Here is a 20,382-nt window from a genome sequence, read left to right on the forward strand (position 1 = left end):
GCTCCCTGGCCGTGCGCGCCGCGTCAACCCCCTTGGCAGAGCCGCGCGCCGATGAGTGTGGCCACGCTAGGAGAACGCAGCACTGGAGCTGGCCCCAGGCGGGCAGTGGCCTCGGGCGAGGGCAGAAGGGCACTCCGGGCAGTGAATAGAACACTTGCTTATCCCTTCAGAGGACAAGCCGGTGGCAGGCTTGGAGCCCCCAGTGACGGGGTGAGCAGTGGGCAGTGAGGCAGAGGGGTCCTTAAAGGGTAGTTGACATCTTCAGTGTCAGCTTCTAGCGTGACCTCACAGCCCCCAGCATCCCCGGAATGCCCCCCACGGTCTATCTGCTCCAATAGACTAAAAATTCCCTAAATGGAAGGCGCCCTTGAGGCCGCTATCAATATGGTACCTGTACAGAGTGGGTGTTAAGTAAATACTTGATGAACGAATGACAAGTGATGGGAGACTTGAAGGACAAACTTCCAGGGACAGAAAGGACGGTGCTGGGTTTTTTCTTTTGAGTTTTGGAAAGCTTTGGGCAGTGGTACTGGATTAGGACCGGGCTGGAGACCAGCTTCCAGGCTAATCTCTGCGGACCTGGTGAACTTCCACTACTCTGTTCTAGCCTCCAGAAAGTTGCATTTGCTTCCCTTCCGCACACTTCCTTCACCAGGTTCCTGGTATACATCCTTCACATTTCAGCATGGATATTGCCAGCAGAAAAGCCCTCAGGCTTCCCAAGATGAATCATAAAGCCCTGAGGTGTTCCCTCCCAGGACTCTGCTTACCCCTTTCTTGCGTGTACCACTGTACTGTAGAATGGGTTGTTCATTTGCAAAATGCCCTTATTAAGACGGTAAGCTCTTTGAAGCTGGGGATAGGGGTCTTATCCAAGTCATGGTGTATTCGTGGCCCATAATCAATATGAAATGAATGAACAGATTCATTTAGGAAATAGAACCCACAAAACTCGGTGGCCAGTTGGAGAGGAAGGAAGGCCAATTGGAAGGAGAGGGAAGGAGGAATCTTGGGAGACTTCCAGGTTTTCTGGCCCAAGGAATTGGGTGAGTAATAGCTGCATCCGCCAGAATAAGGGCAATACAGAGGAGTTAAAGGTTGGGGGAAGATGGTCAAATGGCCTTTGAGGTAATACAGTGCAGAAACTAGAACTGGAACCATGATTCCTCTCCAGGTTGTGGTTTATCAGAGATGAGAACAGTAGATGGTGGTGGTCCCCACAAATGGCAGGGGCAGCTTGGAAGCACATGTAATTGCACGTTCTGTGTAAACCATAACTGAAGTATTCACCTTTTTATTTTTCCTGTCCATGATTGGAGAGTTCTGCTCCAGGCTTTACCCTTTCAGGATTAGGATTTTAGATGCTTTCCTTTGTTTCTCCCCATTTCCACCCTTTCTTATGTCATTGAGGAATTCCTCTTTCCCTGTCCCTCTAAAAAGTCCAAGAATGCAAAAGCCTTCAGGAACCTAAAAGTTACAAAGCCTGCCAATGGCAGCACCCCTTACAGCCCTCCTCCAGATTAGGATCCATTAGAGAGGGCTACACCCTTAATGCAAGAGTATCATTTTTCCTCTCAGGTGTAAAGGTTAAGAACATGGCCGGCTCTGCAAACCACTCTCCAGGACCCAGTCCCATGCTTGTCACTTTCTAGCTTGTGACCATGGACAAGTGGTTAGTCTCTTTGTAATGCACTTTGTTCATGTTTAAAATGAAGGAAATAGTAGCTTCTACATCGTAGGGTTTTTTTAGGAGTCAATGAGTCAATTCAGTGTACATGGCTTTGCGTAGTGCTTGACATATAAGTGCTGGGTAAATATTTGCTCTTAACATCAGGCATTTCTTACCTGTTTCTCCGTGTCCCCCATTCATTCATTCATTCATTCATTCAACAAATATTTATTGGACCTCCTGTGTGCTGGTTGCTAGACACACAAAGTAGAATACATACATTACCCCCGTCCTCCCAGAGGGCACATTTCAGGAGGGCAGAGCAGCAAGCAATCAAGTTCAGGCCTTATGTGCATACCCTAATAAAGCTGGTGTGGAATAGAGGAGACACAAGAGCTTACTTCTCTCTAGGAGGAGGGAGAGTGTCTGGAAAAGCCTCAGAGAGGAAAGCAGTCTTGAATTGCAGCTTAGGTGTTTTCCTCATTTTCCAGTTTTTGAGGTTTGGACAGTAGTTTTGTCTGTATTCGGGCATGATTACAGTGGTCTTGTTTTTATTGGAATTAAGATAACCATTAAATCTTATAACAAATCTTTTTGATTTCTCATTATAGGTCACCTAGGGGTCACTGACCTACAGGAATTCCTTCTCTTAGCAAGGTGAGTGCAGTGCCGGATCCAGTTAGTTGCGTCCCACCCCCTGACCCCCCACCGCTGGCAGAGGCCCAATTTTGTTCAGATGTTTGCCATCACACATTGTCAGAGCAGACCTTCCACCAAGGCTCAGGCTGGAGTGAAACTTGATCGGGCTAATACAGTAGGACTCACTTCTGGGTATACATTTGGAACAGCTGGGGAACTTTGAAAACTTTTAAAAATACTGTTTCCAGGAGTTGGAATTTTGTTTCCAAAGTTCCCAGGTGATTCCACTGTGCAGGCGGGGCTGAGAACTACTGATCTGAACCAATCCGGCAATCCCCTTCCTCTTACAGTGATTGGTTTAAGTATGGTCATGTGATACACTCCTGGCCAATGAGAAATTCTCATAGCGAGTTAAAATGGGGAACTGTGAGTACTTCTGGAAAATATTTTCCACCTGCCTCCCTGCAAAAGAAATACATTTGGCATAAAGTCTCCTTTTCCTCACTGCGTTTTATCGTCTGCGTCAGAACGCGGGGTTAGGGAAGATGTCAGTGCTGTAGCCACCTTGGCACCACGGAGCTGGCCATCATCACCGAGGCTCTGAGAATGAGAGCCCAAGGCTAGCACTCCCTCACCTCGGTCACTGGGGAGCTGTTGAGCCCCTGACGCACTGAATTAACTAATCCTGCTGCCTAACGCCAAACTTCTTGCTCTGTAACATAATAAACCTCCATGCAGCAAAAGCATCCTGGTCACGCCCCTCCTGCAGTTGTAGAGTTAGGTTATTGGCATCTGGCATGATGTTTTTTGCTAATTTTGGTGACACTGATGAGATAGACTTCTGATGGTGAGAATGCATTTTGCCGTGGACATGTAGACGTAATTGATGTTGCATTTTAAATATCGTTTCACAGGTATTCAGTATTCAGTAGGCTTTGGGAATGAAGGGTAAACCTAGTTACCATTTATGATATAGTTTCAACTAGAATATATGTTTTAGCTTAGAAACAAACTTTAAAAGAATTTCTGGAATAACCCATTTATAGAGTTAAGAACAATCTATGACCTTACAACTTTGACCTTACGACTGGATGACCTTACAATTAGATTTTTTTTTTCTTCTTTTGGTCTTAGGTAATATGCAGACCTACATCCTAAAAAGGTATCTTGTGGTTAACGAATATTCTGATAAAAGTTATAGTGATCCTTTTACAAAACTTGCAATGCTTCTTAATCCTTAATCTCTGTTGGTGCTTCTCAGGTCAAGTGGAGTTGACTTTCATTGCTTCTTGGCTTCCACCCCTAATTCTTCAGAAGTTATAGGGATGTAATTCCAAGGGAAAAATCAAGCTACCTAGATTGTGGTTATATTATGAAGAAAGTGTTCCAGAATACTGCCGTCAGTGCCCTCCAACCGAAGACCACTAGGAACACACTTGTTGAACTTGAGTTGAACAAGTTGTGTATTGTTTATTTCAGCCAGGGAGAAGGCGCGCCATGGGAAGTTGTGGGGAGCCTCAGTGAGGGAGTTAGAAAAGGCTTAATGGAAGACTTGAGCTTGTGTTAGGTGATTTGGTGGCTTGAAGCCGTTCTCCTTGGAAGGAGTAAAGGAAGTAAGGTTTTCCTCTGCGTTTGTTAGTGTCATGAAGAGGGGATTTTAGGATTCGATATTTGATTACATCTTACTTAGGAGGAAAGAGCAGATTGCAACTGAAGCTGTGATTGGTAAAGAAGCGGCTGTCACTCATATTAGCCCGGGACTGTTTTGGATTTTGTGGTTTGGACAGTAGTTGTGTTTTGCCTGTGTTCAGGCATGATTAGAGTGGTCTTGTTCTTGTCATGCTCCATCATGGTCCCTAAGTGGTTTCACCTGATATTCTATGACATTGTTTATGATCAGTAGAATAGCCAGGCCCAGCTGTGCATGCCTGGCCAGCTCCCGGATGTCAGAGGTTGCCTAGTTTTTCCTCAATCATTAAGGTTTATTGAGTGTTTGCTATGTGGTAGGCATTGTGCTAAGCGTTTGACATATTCAGATTCAGTCATTCTCGAAACCTTAGGAGGTGGTATTATGATCATCCTCACTTAACAGAGGTAGAAACAGGGACCTGCATTGCTAACTGACTTGTCCAAAGATGGGGCATGAATTCAGGCTGACATCAAAGCCAGTGATGCTGGTAATCACTCCTCTCCGCAAAATGTTGTGACTGGGCTTGGGCTGTAAGATTCAAGACTCAAGTCACTGTCACTTTATAAATAGCAAGAGTATTAACATACATGATGTCTATCTTGCACTGGAAGGTAATCACAAGTTTGAAACAAAGTCCAGCAGCATGCCTATATTATGAAGCCATTTAAAGTTATGTTGTAGAAAGATATTTACTAACATAGAAAAACTGTGAACAGTATGGTAACAGACAAACACATTAAAAAACAGAATTTGTGTGATCTGAGGAGCTTTTTACAGCTGCAGCTTAGACTCATTGAATTGAAATATCAGAGTGGAATTCCAGCATCTGTGAATTCAAAAATTGAAATTCTTACTGTACAGATGAAGCCCAGTATTCTGTTTCAGGTGTAAACTGAGGAAGGTACTTGTCAGGCTTTCCCGTTGTATGATCAACAACCTTAATGGGTAACATTCAGGATATAATTGGGTTCTGATGAATTCAGAGCTGTAGAATGTGGTCAGTTTGCACTTTTGTGACACTGTACTTAGGGTCAGTGGATACTTTTGAAGATGGAGAGAATGATTATTTACATCTATTGGCAAGTTTGAGTAAAGCCACCTTGGGCATAAGATTTGGCCCAGGTGATAAGCTTTAAAAATAACTTTAGGTCCTCAAGCTTCTTATTCAAGATTAAATATTCAAAGTTGAGGTTTATTCCATTTAACAGAACCAAATAATAACTGCAGCTATTTATTGAGTGGCTACATGCCAGCTTTTCCACTTGTCATATTTTTTAGCCCATAAACAATCCTCTGAACTAGATAATTATTATCTGCACTTAAAAACAAGAAAACTAAGGCTCAGAAATGTTAAGGGGCTTGCCCAAGGTAGCGCATGAATAAACGTCAGAATGGCAAGGTGTTTTCCAATCTGGTTCTATCTAATATTCATGTCCCACTTTCTCCATTTGTTAACATCCCAAGTTTTACAAGCTTTTAAAACTCTTGTAAAACTCTAAGGAGGTTTCAAATATCTCTGTCTTTGTACAGCTATGTAATCAATGCTTTCTGCACCTGTGACATATCAAATTAACACAAACACAGAGAATATTATTTGCATTAAAAAGGGTACTGAACTTGCAGTCATATAATCATTTTAGTCTTCATGAGATTGAACCATATCACCTACAAAAGCCAGATTAGAAGAGTACCCTTACAGCTGAAATTCCAGGGAAATTTACACAAAATCATTCTCAAAAAGGTTCAAAATATGAAGTCGGGTTTAAAAAATGTTAACTACATGACAACTTTCAAATGCCAAGACCTCTAAAGCATGAAAGCCTATTTGAAATTTGGCAGAAGAATTTTAAAAGGAAGATCGAATGTCTTATTCACCTGAAATTTGCTTTACTTAAGACTCACATGATATTTCTGAGTAAAACAACTGTCCTTGACTAATTTCATATAAAAACAACGATGTATTATGAACAATAAAACTACTATTAATTGTACATTATGAACTGTTGGTGAACCATGACAGGGAACAAAATACACATAAATTTCAAATTTTGCTGTTGAAACATATTCTGGAAATTATTAGTTTCTTGGTCATTTAAGTGTTCACATTTCAGTGAGTGACTCTTAAAAACAGTATTCTCTGTTTTTATCATATTTGAAAAGTGGCTTTGTCATCCTTGTAATTAATTTTTTTTTTAAGTTTTTGAAGAAAGAGCGGTACAAAGAATCAGGCTACATTGAGTATTTATTATTAGCTTTCAGTTCTGCCGGGAACCATGGCTAGATACAGCTTCCTTTTTACTCAAATCTATAACTAATGTTCGTAAGATATCATATTGACATTGTTTTTTGTTTTGTTTGGGGGGACAGTTTTTGTTTGTTTGCTCTTTTAGAGACAAGTGTTGCTATGTTGCCTAGGCTGGAGTGCGGTGGCTATTCACAGACACAATCATAGTGCACTACAGCCTCGAACTCCTGGCCTCAAGCCATCCTCCCACTTCAGCCTCCTGAGTAGCAGGGACTACAGGCACTTGCCACCTTACCTGGCTGACATTGTTTTTTAATACAGAATCTCATGAGGAAATTGCCATATGAATCTATGACTAATGGATCATGAAAATATTAGCTCAATTATCAAATTAAAAGTTATTGACCTAAATTATCCTTCATTATACTTAGATTATATGTAGTAAAACCTAAACTAAAAATGGTAATTTTTAGATCAAAAAGTAACTGAAAATGATTTTCATATTTTAGTTTCCAGAGATTAATAATTTACTACAAAGATGACTTTAAAACCTTAAAAATTCTAAGAATGTACAGTTACTTTTTTTTATCTCACCCCTAATCTTACTCTGATGATTGTCTCCAATGACAATCATCATTCACAGTGATGACTCTGAGGTATTGTCACTTCTTTTTTCATGCCAACCAAAGTACTGGATTCTCATCGTCATCGTGTGAATTGTGTTGTAGTGACTATATTATTCTGTCTTGTTAATTTGCCATCTTCTTTATTCTGGTAGCAGAACTTTCCTTCTGACCACAAGTTGGGTAGATGGCCCAGGCATGATCCAAGGCAATATCTCATCTCTTCACCAAGGTGATTGGGCAAAAAGGCACCTTGGTGCGATACAAGCCCAATGAGAATTATTCCATGTTCTTGCTACTTAGACACAGGGAGAAAGCAACTCAAGTGGAAAGAAAGCAGCTTATTGTTCAGGTAGGTTTCTGTCACTTGCAACCAAGAGTTCTAATGAATAGAACCTTCTGAATACCTTGAGGTGTAGCCAATATTTTATGTAGTGGTTTTCTGGAAAGCAGGAAAGTGAACCAAATTATTTTAGACATGTTTTTAACAAGGCTTGAAATAAAAGTTTATTTCTCAAGATTTGTACCAAATCTAATTTTTCATTTTGTTGATACCCAATAAAGTTTAATAATGAAAAAAATAAATGTTAGCTGTAATGAGTGTTCTAATCCCATCTCGGGTTTGCAAATAGTTTCCTGAAAGTGGTAAACAATGAGCCTGGCTTGGGTGTACTGTTCCATAAACGTTGGTATGTCGCAGTAGTAGAAAGAATGGTGAAAGACCAGTTCTCAGACAGGAACAGTAAGATTGCAAAAAAGGCTGAAATTTGAAAATAATTCTGCTTTTCTTCACTCAATGCACGATCTCACTATATTAGAGTAAAATGGTGACTAGTGGATCTGATTCTCAGTCACTTTGCTTTCCTGGAGGCAAGCCAGCAGTTAGACCTAGGGAGATTGCATGGACAAGGTATAAATTATTGGGAGCTGTATAAACATTTTACTGAAAAGAGGTTGCACTCTTTTGTTAATTTGGACTTTCATTAATTGGACTCTGCATTAATTAATGCAAGAGGTGATCAGACCTGCAACCCTATTTTCTTAACAGTTGTGCTTCCTCACAGTCCCATCTCAACCCCACTGATGGGGCATGTGTAACCTGCAAAATGATGATTCCCCATATCTACATCTCTTCTCCAGTCTTCAAGTATCAGAGTGCTATCCTGTAATCATATGCTAGCCTCATATCTCGATACCCAATGTATCTAAATGCAACAAGTCCAAAACGGAACTCATCACCTTTATTCCTAAGCCTCCTGCTGTGTCTTAGTTGATGTTAGTGGCTATATCACCATACATCCTATTGTTCAAGCTGTATATCTATCTGGATACTGCCCATTCATTTTTCTCCTTCACCCCCAACATTCAATCAGTTCTACTTCCTAAGTAGCCCTGAAAATGTGTAGTCATTCTTTCTCTCAACCCTCTCAGTAATCCCTAACCAGGTCCTATCACATAAGTAGCTTTCTAGCTCATTAATCTTTTATTACATCTCTACTACTGCCACTCTGGTGTGAGCCACTGTCACCTCTCCTTCATCAGTGCAGAAACCTTCTAACTGGATGCCTTGCATCCAACTGGACTCTGTAGCATCTTTTTTTTCACATGGATTCTGTAGCATATTTTTTCACAGTGTAGGTAGGATGAACTATTTTAATATGTAAATCTATCATGATACTAACTGCACTGTTTTTAGTCTCCCAGGGACTTCTTTTTGCTATTAGAAAGAAATGGTATGGCTCACTAGGCAAAGTGTAGTCTGGACATGGCCTTTCTCATGCCACTGTCCTCCTCTCTTGCCCTACACCACCCACACTGACCTTGTCCCAGTTCCTTTAATACCTTTTCCAGAATGTTCTTCCTCTACTCCTTTGCCTGGATGCCACATTGGTCTTTCCAGACCCAAGGTGTAGGCTGTGGTGTTTCATTATGTCTCCACTGGTCCATTCATTTTATAGCCATCATCTCAGATCATCATCATACATTCATTTGTGTGGTTGTTTAGTTATTTGTCTCTTCTACTAAATTGTAACTTCTATGAGACCAAGGGCTGTGTCATCTTTTACAAACATGTATCCCTAAAGCCTAGCATTTTTTCATAGATATTGCATAATAAGTGATTCAGTGTATTTGAAATAGAACTATTAATACTTTATGTATATTATGGGTTAAATAGGCTTTGAGTGCTGGAGGGTAAACCTAACCATCACTTATAAAACAGTTTCATTTAGAAACTGTAGTCTAAGTTGCCAGGCACAGTGGTTCATGCCTGTAATCCCAGAACTTTGAGTGACAGAGGTTTGAGGATCACGAGAGGCCAGGAGTTCAAGACCAGCCCAGGCAACAAGGTGAGACCTTCATCTCTAACAACAACAACAACAAAAATTTAAAAATTAGCCAGGCGTGGTGGCACATGCCTCTAGTCCAAGCTACTCTGTAGGCTGAGGTGGGAGGATCACTTGAGTCCAGGAGTTCAAGGCTGCAGTGAGCTATGATCATACCACTGCACCTAAGCCTCGGCGACAGAGTGAGACCTCGTCTCAAAAAAACAGAAACTGTAGTCCAAGATGGAAAAATCAAACTGTAAATGAATTTCTGAGACTTCCCACTAAAAGTATTGGAAAACTGCCTCTGAAATTATAGCTACTTATTAGACACTGATTTTTGTTTTAGTAATGTAATAATATTCAGACTATAAGAATATGTTTGGAGGTTAATGAATACTTGGACAAAAAGTCTCAAATAGGATTTTATAAATATCTCTTACCCTACTTCTGAAAATTACTCAGAAGAGCAGGGACTATGTCTATTTTTATTTATCAGAAACTTATGCCAAATGCTATGTCTGTGACATAGGAACCACTCAATAAATATTTGTTGAATGAACAAATGCTGTTTTGCTTGTTTACTTTTGGCCATTTGCTTTGATGCAATATTTCTACCTCTATTCCTCTTTGCCCAGTTAGTTCATATTTATCTTTTATGCTTCAACTCAGGCATCGTCTCCTGTACAAACTCTTCACAGATGCCAACTGCCCCTGGCCAAGAGTGAGCTGGGGACCCCTATGTGTATCTCCACATGCATCCTTCTATTATTGTGTTTATCATACTGTGGGATATATCTGTTTATGTCTCATTTTCTCCCTGTGCAATAGGAACTCCTTGAGATCTCCTCCATATCTCCAGGACCTTGTACAGTTCAAGATACATAATAATTTCTTGAGGGAAAAAAAAAAAAGCTTGTTAAATAAAATAATTAGCAAATACTCAGCCTTCAAAGTCCCCAGAGACTGGTTCTTGGTGCATCCTAATTGCTGCAAAATTGCTTGTCGAATGAAAAAAATAAATCAGTGGATCTTCAGGCTTCAAATATCATCCCAATCTCATTTTAGTTTAAATTTAAAATATTTCCTTACTCCTTATACGAAAATTAATTCAAGATGGATTAGAGACTTAAATGTTAGACCTAAAACCATAAAAACCCTAGAAGAAAACCTAGGTAATACCATTCAGGACATAGGCATGGGCAAGGACTTCATGTCTAAAACACCAAAAGCAATGGCAACAAAAGCCAAAATTGACAAATGGGATCTAATTAAACTAAAGAGCTTCTGCACAGCAAAAGAAACTACCATCAGAGTGAACAGGCAACCTACAGAATGGGAGAACATTTTTGCAATCTACTCATCTGACAAAGGGCTAATATCCAGAACCTATAAAGAACTCAATCAAATTTACAAGAAAAAAACAACCCTATCAAAAAGTGGGCAAAGGATATGAACAGATACTTCTCAAAAGAAGACATTCATGCAGCCAACAGACACATGAAAAAATGCTCATCTTCACTCACCATCAGAGAAATGCAAATCAAAACCACAGTGAGATACCATCTCACACCAGTTAGAATGGCAATCATTAAACAAATCAGGAAACAACAGGTGCTGGAGAGGATGTGGAGAAATAGGAACACTTTTACACTGTTGGTGGGACTGTAAACTAGTTCAACCATTGTGGAAAACAGTGTGGCGATTCCTCAAGGATCTAGAATTAGAAATACCATTTGACCCAGCCATCCCATTACTGGGGATATACCCAAAGGATTATAAGTCATGCTGCTATAAAGACACATGCACACGTATGTTTATTGCGACACTATTCACAATAGCAAAGACTTGGAATCAACCCAAATGTCCATCAGTGACAGGCTGGATTAAGAAAATGTGGCACATATACACCATGGAATACTATGCAGCCATAAAAAAGGATGAGTTCGTGTCTTTTGTAGGGACATGGATGCAGCTGGAAACCATCATTCTCAGCAAACTATCACAAGAACAGAAAACCAAATGCTGCATGTTCTCACTCATAGGTGGGAATTGAACAATGAGATCACTTGGACACAGGAAGGGGAACATCACACACCCGGTCCTATTGTGGGGAGGGGGTAGCAGGGAGGGATAGCATTAGGAGATATACCTAATGTAAATGATGAGTTAATGGGTGCAGCACACCAACATGGCTCATGTATACATATGTAACAAACCTGCACGTTGTGCACATGTACCCTAGAACTTAAAGTATAATAAAAACAAAAAAATGTGGGCTGGGCACCATGGTTCATGCCTGTAATCCTAGCACTTTGGGAGACCAAGGCGGATGGATCACCTGAGGTTGGGAGTTCAAGACTAGCCTGGCCAACATGGTGAAACCCCATCTCTACTAAAAAAAAATATGAAAATTAGCCAGGCCTGGGTGGCATGCACCTGTAATCCCAGCTACTCGGGAGGCTGAGGCACAAGAATCGCTTGAACTCGGGAGGCAGATGTTGCAGTGAGCCGAGGTCACACCACTGCACTCCAGCCTGGGTGCTAGAGTGAGCCTCTAAATAAATAAATAAATAAATAAATAAATAAATAAATAAATAAATGCATAAGTGACCTGAATAGCTTTAGCATGAACCCCAGTCTATATATTCTTATTTCCTTTTATTTAAAGACACACACACACACACACACACACACACACAAATAGGTGAGATCCAAGCAGCAAAGCAGAGGTAGACTCCTTAAAAAATACTGGTATACATTACATTACTATTCAAGGTGAAAATCATATGTCAGAAATTTATCAAGTACTACTGAATGTTGTTAAATTAAATAATTTAAAGGAACTCAAGGTTACTTTTTCGATAAGAAAGAGATGGATTCTCAAATGAAGCAAACTACTCATGTAATGAATATTTTAAATCTAGGGATAAAAAAAAATCATTGCAGAACATTGCACTTAGTGTGAATTATGGTAAGTTTTTCCCCTGAGATGGGGACTAAGACAGGATGCTCATTTTACCTCAATTCTATTCAATATTGAGGTCTTAGTCAAAGCAATAAAGCAAATAAAAGGAATTAAAGGCATAGAGATTGAAAACAAAGAAATAAAGCTATCATTATTCTCAGATGACACAATTGTCTATGTCACAAAAAAGTCCTGAGACTCTATCTGTAGATAAGCTATAAAGATACTTTGTTAGGTCGCTGTATACAAAGTCAATTGTATTTCTGTATGCTAGCAATAAGCAAGTAGAAAGTGAAATTTAGAATAGCATTTACAACAGCATCAAAAAGGTCAAATACCTAGAATAAATCTAATAGAAGAAGTGAAAAACACATAATTATTAAGAGAAATTAAAAAGACCTAAGTAAATGGAGGAATACATCATGTTTATAGATCGAGAAGCTTAATATTATAAAGATGCCAGTTCTCTCTAAATTCATCTATAGATTCATAAATACAATGCAATCCTAGAAGTTTTTTGAAAATTGAAAAGCAGATTCTAAAATTTGTATGGAAATGAAAAGGGCCGTAAATAACCACCAAAATTTTGAAAAAGCAGAACAAACCTAGAGGGCTTTTATCATCAGATATTGTGGCTTCTTATAAAACTGCAGTATTTCAGATGCTGTGGTACGGATGTAAGAAAAGACAAATAGACAAACTGAACAGAACAGAGCAGGGCTCCCCAAGCCCCAACCAGTCTTTACAGCAGGAGATGAGCCACGGGCGAGCCAGCATTACCACCTGAGCCCCTCCTCCTGTCAGACCAGCATTGGCATTAGATTCTCATAGGAGCGCAAACCATATTGTGAACTGCATATGCGAGGGATCTAGGTTGTGCACCCCTTATGAGACTCTAACCAATGCCTGATGATGTGAGGTGGAACTGTTTCATTCCAAAACCATGCCCCCCTTGACTTCCACGAAACCAGTCCCAGGTACCAAAAAGATTGGGGACCACTGGAATAGAGTCCGGTAACAGACTCACACAAGCCACTTGAATTTTGAGAAGGGGATTGCTTCAGTGCAGTGAGGCAAGTATGATCTCTTTAATAAATGGTGCTGGATCAATTGCATGTCCATATAAAAAAAGGAATCTTGATCTCCTACTTCAACTATATGTAAAAATCAATTTCAGATGGATTGTAGATCTATGTGTGCAAGGTTAAAACAATAAAACATCTAAATGAAAGCATAAAATAAGGTCTTCATGACTTTTGAGATAGCAAATTTTTAAACACAAAAAGCACTCATTAAAAAGAAAAAGGGGACTGCATGAAACTAATAACTTGTGTTCATCAAAGAGCACCATAAAATTAATAATGAAGCAAGTCACAGTGTGGGAGAGGATATTTGAAAAGGTGATGAACTTCAGTAGAAAATGCAAATTACCAAGATTTCACTATATTTTCTCCAGAATGTCTTAAATGAGCAAGACAAATAATACCAAGTCTTGATGAGGCTATGAGCAGCTGCAAGCCCCAAACACTGTAGATGGGAGTATAAGTTGAAAAAACTACCTTTGAAACTTGTTTGGAAGTATTTATGAAAGCTGAACATATAATACCCTATCACCCAACTGTTGTATTCCTAGGTATATGCCCTGCAGGAATGCAGATATGAATTTCCAAAAGACATGTACAAAAGAATGTTCATAGTGGCACTCTTTGGAAGAGCCCTGAAGCTGTCATCCATATCTACTGACTGTAGCTCCGCTAAATAAATTGTAATACATTTATACAATGAAATACAATGTATCAGAAAGAGCAAACAAAATAGGTGAATCTTTCAGAAATATTGTTGAATGGAAGAAGCCATACACTAAGCAGTACATAGTGTGTAGTAATTCTGTTTATATAAAGTTCAAAAATAGGCAAAAATGATGCATAGTGTTAGGAGTTGGTATTGTGTTACCCTTTGGAGGAGGGACAAAAGGGGATATTCTGGGTGCTAGTAGGTTTCTATTTGGTGATGTGGCCACTAGTAACCTTTGTGAAGACTTGTCAAACTATACACTTATAATCTTTGTACTTTTCTGTCTGTATGTTATATGTTAATTAAAAATTTACTTAAAGAATCTGCTTGCAGTATGGAGGAAGATGTCTGAGAAAAGGTTTTAGAGAATGCTTAGAAATCAATAAGGAAAAGATGAATGACCTAAAAGAAAAATAGGCAAAGCAAAGATATAGGCAAGTAACATGGGAGAAAATTATGGTGGCAGAAGCATTTCAAAATAGGTATGAACTGTTAGTGTTTAGGGAAATGTTTCCTCTAAAACAATGTAAGTTTCACATTTTCAAATTGGCAAAAATGTGAAGCTATATAAAGATACCAAGAGGTGGGAATTCTCATCTGCTGCTAGCGGAAGTGTGAATGGGGACAACTGATTTGGAGAACAATTTGGCCACATGTAAAAAAGTTGGAGACACACCTGTCTTTTGATTCTCCAATTCCATTTTTAAATATGTATCTGGAAAAATACTTTGAACAGGAGATGAGTATCATAATTTTCTTTCTAGTATTGCTTGTTATTACAAAGATTATGAAAATGATCTAAATATAAGTAGAAATAGATAGTGTAATATAGAATAGAATATTCATACAATAGAATACAGCAGCACATAAAAGAAATAACATAGAGCCATTGTATCAAAACTGTAGCAGTTAGTAAAAAACTCTTAAAGACACACGATAGTGTATAATGTGTGCATAAGAATGCACAAAAACAATAAATCCAGAATGGTGGTTGCCTCCAAGATAGGAGAGAAATAGGATGAGGGAAGGGGTACATATTGAGGAGGGAGTGTTCCAATTGCATAATTAATTTTTACTTAACTGAAACAAATAGGACAAAATATAAAGATTTGACAAGGCTGTATAGTGAGTACACAGGTATCTGTTATATTATTCTAATTTTCTGTGTGTTTGTAATATTTCATAATAAAAAATGTTAACAGGAATAAATGGTAAAACATTGGACTGTTTTCCACAAAAGTAATCCCCTCAGTAAAAGAGCTAGTTGTGTGTATGTATGTGCAGATGACACTTCTTGGGATATATATTACTGATCAATACCTTGTTTCTGTATTCAAAAATGTACCTAAAAGCCTAGAAAATTGTTTTTAGCTAATAATAGCTAATGGTTATAAAATGCTAAATTTATGCTAGGCTTCTTCTTTCCTGTCCCTGCCTTGCCCCTCTCCTTCTCCCTCTCTTCTCACCTTCCTTTCTCCCCTCGCACTCTTCCCTCCACCCTTCTTCTCTTCCTCCTCTCCTCCTTTCTCCTTCTTTTTTTTCCTCTTCCAACCTTTTTGTTGTTGTTGTTCTTGTTCTTGTTAAGACAGGGTTTCACTCTACCACCCAAGCTGGAGTGCAGTAGTACAATCTCGGCTCACTGCAACCTCCACCTCTAGGGCTCAGACGATCCTGCCACCTCAGCCTCCCCAGTAGCTAGGACTGCAGGCACATGCCTCTACCCCTGGCTAACTTTTCTATTTTTCGTAGAGACAAGGTTTCACCATGTTGTCCAAGCTGGTCTCAAACTCCTGGGCTCAAGTGATCCTCCTGCCTTGGCCTCCCAAAGTGCCGGGATTATGGGCATGAGCCACCACGCACAGCCCCAACCTTTTTTTATTATAAAATATTACACTCATATAAAAATTGTATAAAATGTAAACCCATGACTTAACAAATTATTGTAAAATGAATACTTCTGTAACCACAACTGAGGTCAAGAAACAGCATGGTCAGCACCTGGAAAGCCTCCCTTGTATGGCGGGTTCAGTTCTAAGAGGCACACAGAAATAGCTCATGGTGGAACCTGTATTCCAACCCAGGTCATTTGGTTCCATACTCCACGTAATGTGTGGTGGGTGTGTGTGCATGCATGCTCATACATGTGAAAATGCGCATCTCGATTTTTTTCTGTCAATTGATTAATGTATCCATATCTAACTCAGGATTGTTGGAAAGATTAAATGATAATATACTGTAAGGTACTTAGCACAGTGCTCAGTACGTATAATTGTTTCCTATCATCATTGTTGTCATCATCCACCACTACTTTATTCTGCTCCTCAGGTCCCTTCTGAACTTGGTCAAATGTAAACCCCAAAAGTAGAAATGAACACTCCTTTCAGAACTTTCCTTTTCTGCAGCAGTGTCTGGGCAGGCAGACCAATGAAAATGCATAAAGTAAGATACAGGTAAACTTTTGTAGTCTATTACTAAAATGAACACATAAGAGTTTGTGGCAGTAAAACCGATCCAATAGTCCCAGAGATAATTTTTTGGATAAACAGAAATTGACCGTTCTGGGACCCAGGTGTGGTGGCTTACACCTGTAATCCCAGCACTGTGGGAGGCTGAGGCAGGTGGATCACTTGAGGCCAGGAGTTCAAGACCAGCCTGGCCAACATGGTGAAACCCTGTCTCTACCAAAAATACAAAATTTATCTGGGTGTGGTGGCATGCCTATAATTCCAGCTACTTGGGTGGCTGAGGCAGGAGAATCGCTTGAACTTGGAAGGCGGAGGCTTCAGTGAGCTGAGATTGCACCACTGCACTCCAGCCTGGGTGACAGAGTGAGACTCATTCTCTCAAGAAAAAAAAAAAATTGACCCTTCTGGTCTTAAAACTTGAAACTTACATTTGTGTTATGGGAGCTCCTTCCTCAGGAAGCAAAGACCTGCAGGCCTCTCAAAAAAAAAAAAAAAAAAAAAAAAAAAAAAAAGTATGACAGAACTAAAACTCACAAGATCTAAGTACATCCATACAATTAGAGGTTGGACCCCTCATTCATGATGGTTGCTTTCTTGCCCCTCCAAACTCCTGTTTTCCCACACATTGTTACATTTCTTCACTGCTATATAAACGCCTAGTTTTAACTGGTCAGGGAGATGGATTTGAGACTCAGGGAGACAGATGTGAGACTGAGTTTTCATCTCCTTGGCTGCAGCACCCAATTAAAGCCTTCTTCCTTGGCAATAGTCATTGTGGCTTTCTGTGTGACAAGCAGCAGGACCTAGTCCAAACCCCTGGTGCTTCAGTAACAGTGGGTGCAATTCAGAACTTGAAAGTCCTAAAGAGACCTACACCTTTTCTATCCAGCAGTACTTTTACACCAAGGAGATAAGTTTACAAAAGTTTATGTAAAATATTACAAGTTTATATAAAACTTATATAAGTTGCGGTTAATCTGTAATGTAAATTCTGCATTTTGAAAGATGTATGTGCACCAGGAAGAGAAACACAGTGACTAAGCAACACCAAGAATAGGAATGAGAATTATGCAGTATGGTCATTTAGAGTATTCATTTATCCAGAAGGTATTTATTAGACACTAGACACTGGAGGAGATATGAGATGGCAGCACGTTAGTACAGTCCCTAGCCCTATGAAGCCAAGACTAGTTGAATTGACAGATGAATTTATAAACTTAATGAAGAAAAAAAATGTAATGAGAAAGGAAGTACAGAGTGCTATAGGAGGACATAACAGGGGTGAGCAACTTCATGTCTGAAAGTCAGGGAATATCTGGAGCACAGATATTCCTCCTCCAGAGAAATTGTGCTGAAAGATAAGAAGGGATCGGAGAGGAACAGTTGATTGTGGAGCAAATGGAAAAAACATGTGCAAAGGTTTAGAAGATGAAAACAAAGCCTACTTAGTCTAGACATGGAAGGGAAGTTCAAAAGTTGCTTAATGCCCAGCATGACATTTTTGACCGCAGCTGACAATGAGAAAATATGGTCAAACATTTCACATCAGTTCACTGTGTTTGCTAAATCCTTGGATCGTGGCTAACCTAAGTCTCTTGTCTTATAAGCATACCTAACCTCCTTTGGACCTGCTCATTGAGATTAATAGATTAGATGTGATAACTTTATAGTTCCCTGTATTGAATCTCGTGCCATTTTTTTGCTTGTTTATATCCCAAAGGAAAAAATACAAATAATACTGGATTAATTTTATAAACAGAAAGCTACTGGATTCCCTATAAAGACAATGTCTCTGACCAGATGGATCTGTGCTATCAAACTTACTTTTTAAAAAAAAAAAACGTTTGAAATTTTCATCCAATATTGTTTAAAAAACAATTTTAGGCCGGGTGTGGTGGCTTACGCCTATAATCCCAACATTTTGGGAGGCCAAGGCAGGCGGATCACAAGGTCAGGAGATCAAGACGATCCTGGCTAATATGGTGAAACCCCGTCACTACTAAAAATACGAAAAATTAGCCAGGTGTGGTGGTGGGCGCCTGTAGTCCCAGCTACTGGGGAAGCTGAGGCAGGAGAATGGTGTGAACCCAGGAGGCGGAGCTTGCAGTGACCCAAGACACTGCACTCCAGCCTGGGTGAGAGTGAGACTCTGCCTCAAAAAAATAAAAAAGCTTTTAAAGGATTATAATAAACTGATGTGGTAAAATAGCGCTTGGGCCAAGCCAGGCATTCTTTTCTCACTGTTTAAACTGTATCATTTCAACTAGACCCAAATATTAATTCACTTTTATTAGCTTAATAACATTTTCCGGGCAATTTTTAAATGAGTACTGGTTATTTTGCAAATAGGTCTCCTACAGACTTGCGACCAAAAGACATCCCCAAAAGAGCATGAAAGCAGCAAAATGTATATTCTGTTTTTCATGTTTTCATAAGTGCAGATGATAAAGCTTTTAGAATAAAATACATATATCTGCAACTTGTATACTAATTTAAATTATATGCTGTTTACATTCAGTTTATATACATATCAATGTTGTTTATACTAGATTTTAAGTTGAAGGAGGCAGAAAATGTGGCTAATAAGTTACTGAATTATTTAATAAATTGTTCTACAAGATAAATGAATATAGTGGAATTTCTCATGGATTTAGGGATAGGAATTAAAATAAAATAAATCTAAAACCCATGGCATGGCTTTGTCCTCCTGATGACCCTTCCTCCAGCCTTGAGAGCACTTCACTGCTTTGACTCTCATTTTCCATATGAAAACTAAAGACAGCCATGCATGTCACCCTCCAAACTACTAGTACTCACCAGTCTTTTAAGGACTTTACATCCTGTTGCTTCCATACTATTTTTATAATTTAGAGACAAAAGCCCAGATCCTGCTGGATAATGAAACTATTTCCCAGAAAGTTATGTTAGTAGGTACATTCCAAATTTCACCTAGTACTTTATTTCACTCAGTAGGCAATAGAGAGACTTTAAAAAAAATCACAACAGCTTATTAGGATAACCCACTAGAATGTAGGGGTCTCTAAACTGATTTGAATCTTTAAGGCCATCTGAATTGACTGCACCTTTGAGCAAGCAATACAACCTTTTTAAAAAAAGGGATGCTGTCTCTCCTTTTTCAACCCAATAACCTCCTCATATTCTTCAGAGGAGTGAAGCATGCATTCCCTTAAAACTCCTTTCACCAAGACCTTGGATGACCATGGTGCTAACCCAAGTAACAATTGGGTTTTCTATCTTGCCTTACTTGGCTTTCTGGCAGCACTTACTCAGGCACTAACTCTTGCCCTTCTGGAAACACTCCACTACCTTTGCCTCTGTTTCCCTATCTTTCCCATTGTTACTACAAGCTCTTAAGCCACTCTCTGTTTCCTTTGTACATGCTCTTCCTTTATCTGCCGATAATAGTTAGGGCTTTCTTCTAGGCCTTCTTTTCTCTCACCCTGGATCAGAAGTTCTTTTTAATTTGTTTCATAAACATTTTTTGTTGGTATAATATACTCAGTTGATGAAACTTCCAAAGATACAAAGGGTGTCAAGTGAAGAGTCTCCTTTGTATTTTGTTGACTCTCAGACACCCCATTTCTCTTTTTAGGGGACTCTCTGTTATGGATTTCTTGTGTATCCTTGCAGAGATATTTTATGTATACACAGACATAGACACATACAAGATACTGCATAATACTATATACATATTGTGTCTTGCTTTTACTGTTTAATAATGTATCACAGATTGTTGTATATATGTATATCTAGAGCTACATCTTTCATGTGCATGTAGATGTAGAGTGTGTCTACATATGGATGTATTATAATTTATTTAACCAGCCCTCTTAGTCAGAGTTTAATGCAGGAAGTAGAAATTCACTTGCTTTCTGGTATATAAATAAAAGGAATTAGGTGAGATGAAGTAATCGAAAGGGAAGAAAAAGTGGAAATAATGGGGT

The sequence above is a fragment of the Mandrillus leucophaeus genome, unplaced genomic scaffold, assembly GCF_000951045.1.
Source record: "Mandrillus leucophaeus isolate KB7577 unplaced genomic scaffold, Mleu.le_1.0 Scaffold462, whole genome shotgun sequence".
Lineage (NCBI taxonomy): Eukaryota > Metazoa > Chordata > Mammalia > Primates > Cercopithecidae > Mandrillus > Mandrillus leucophaeus.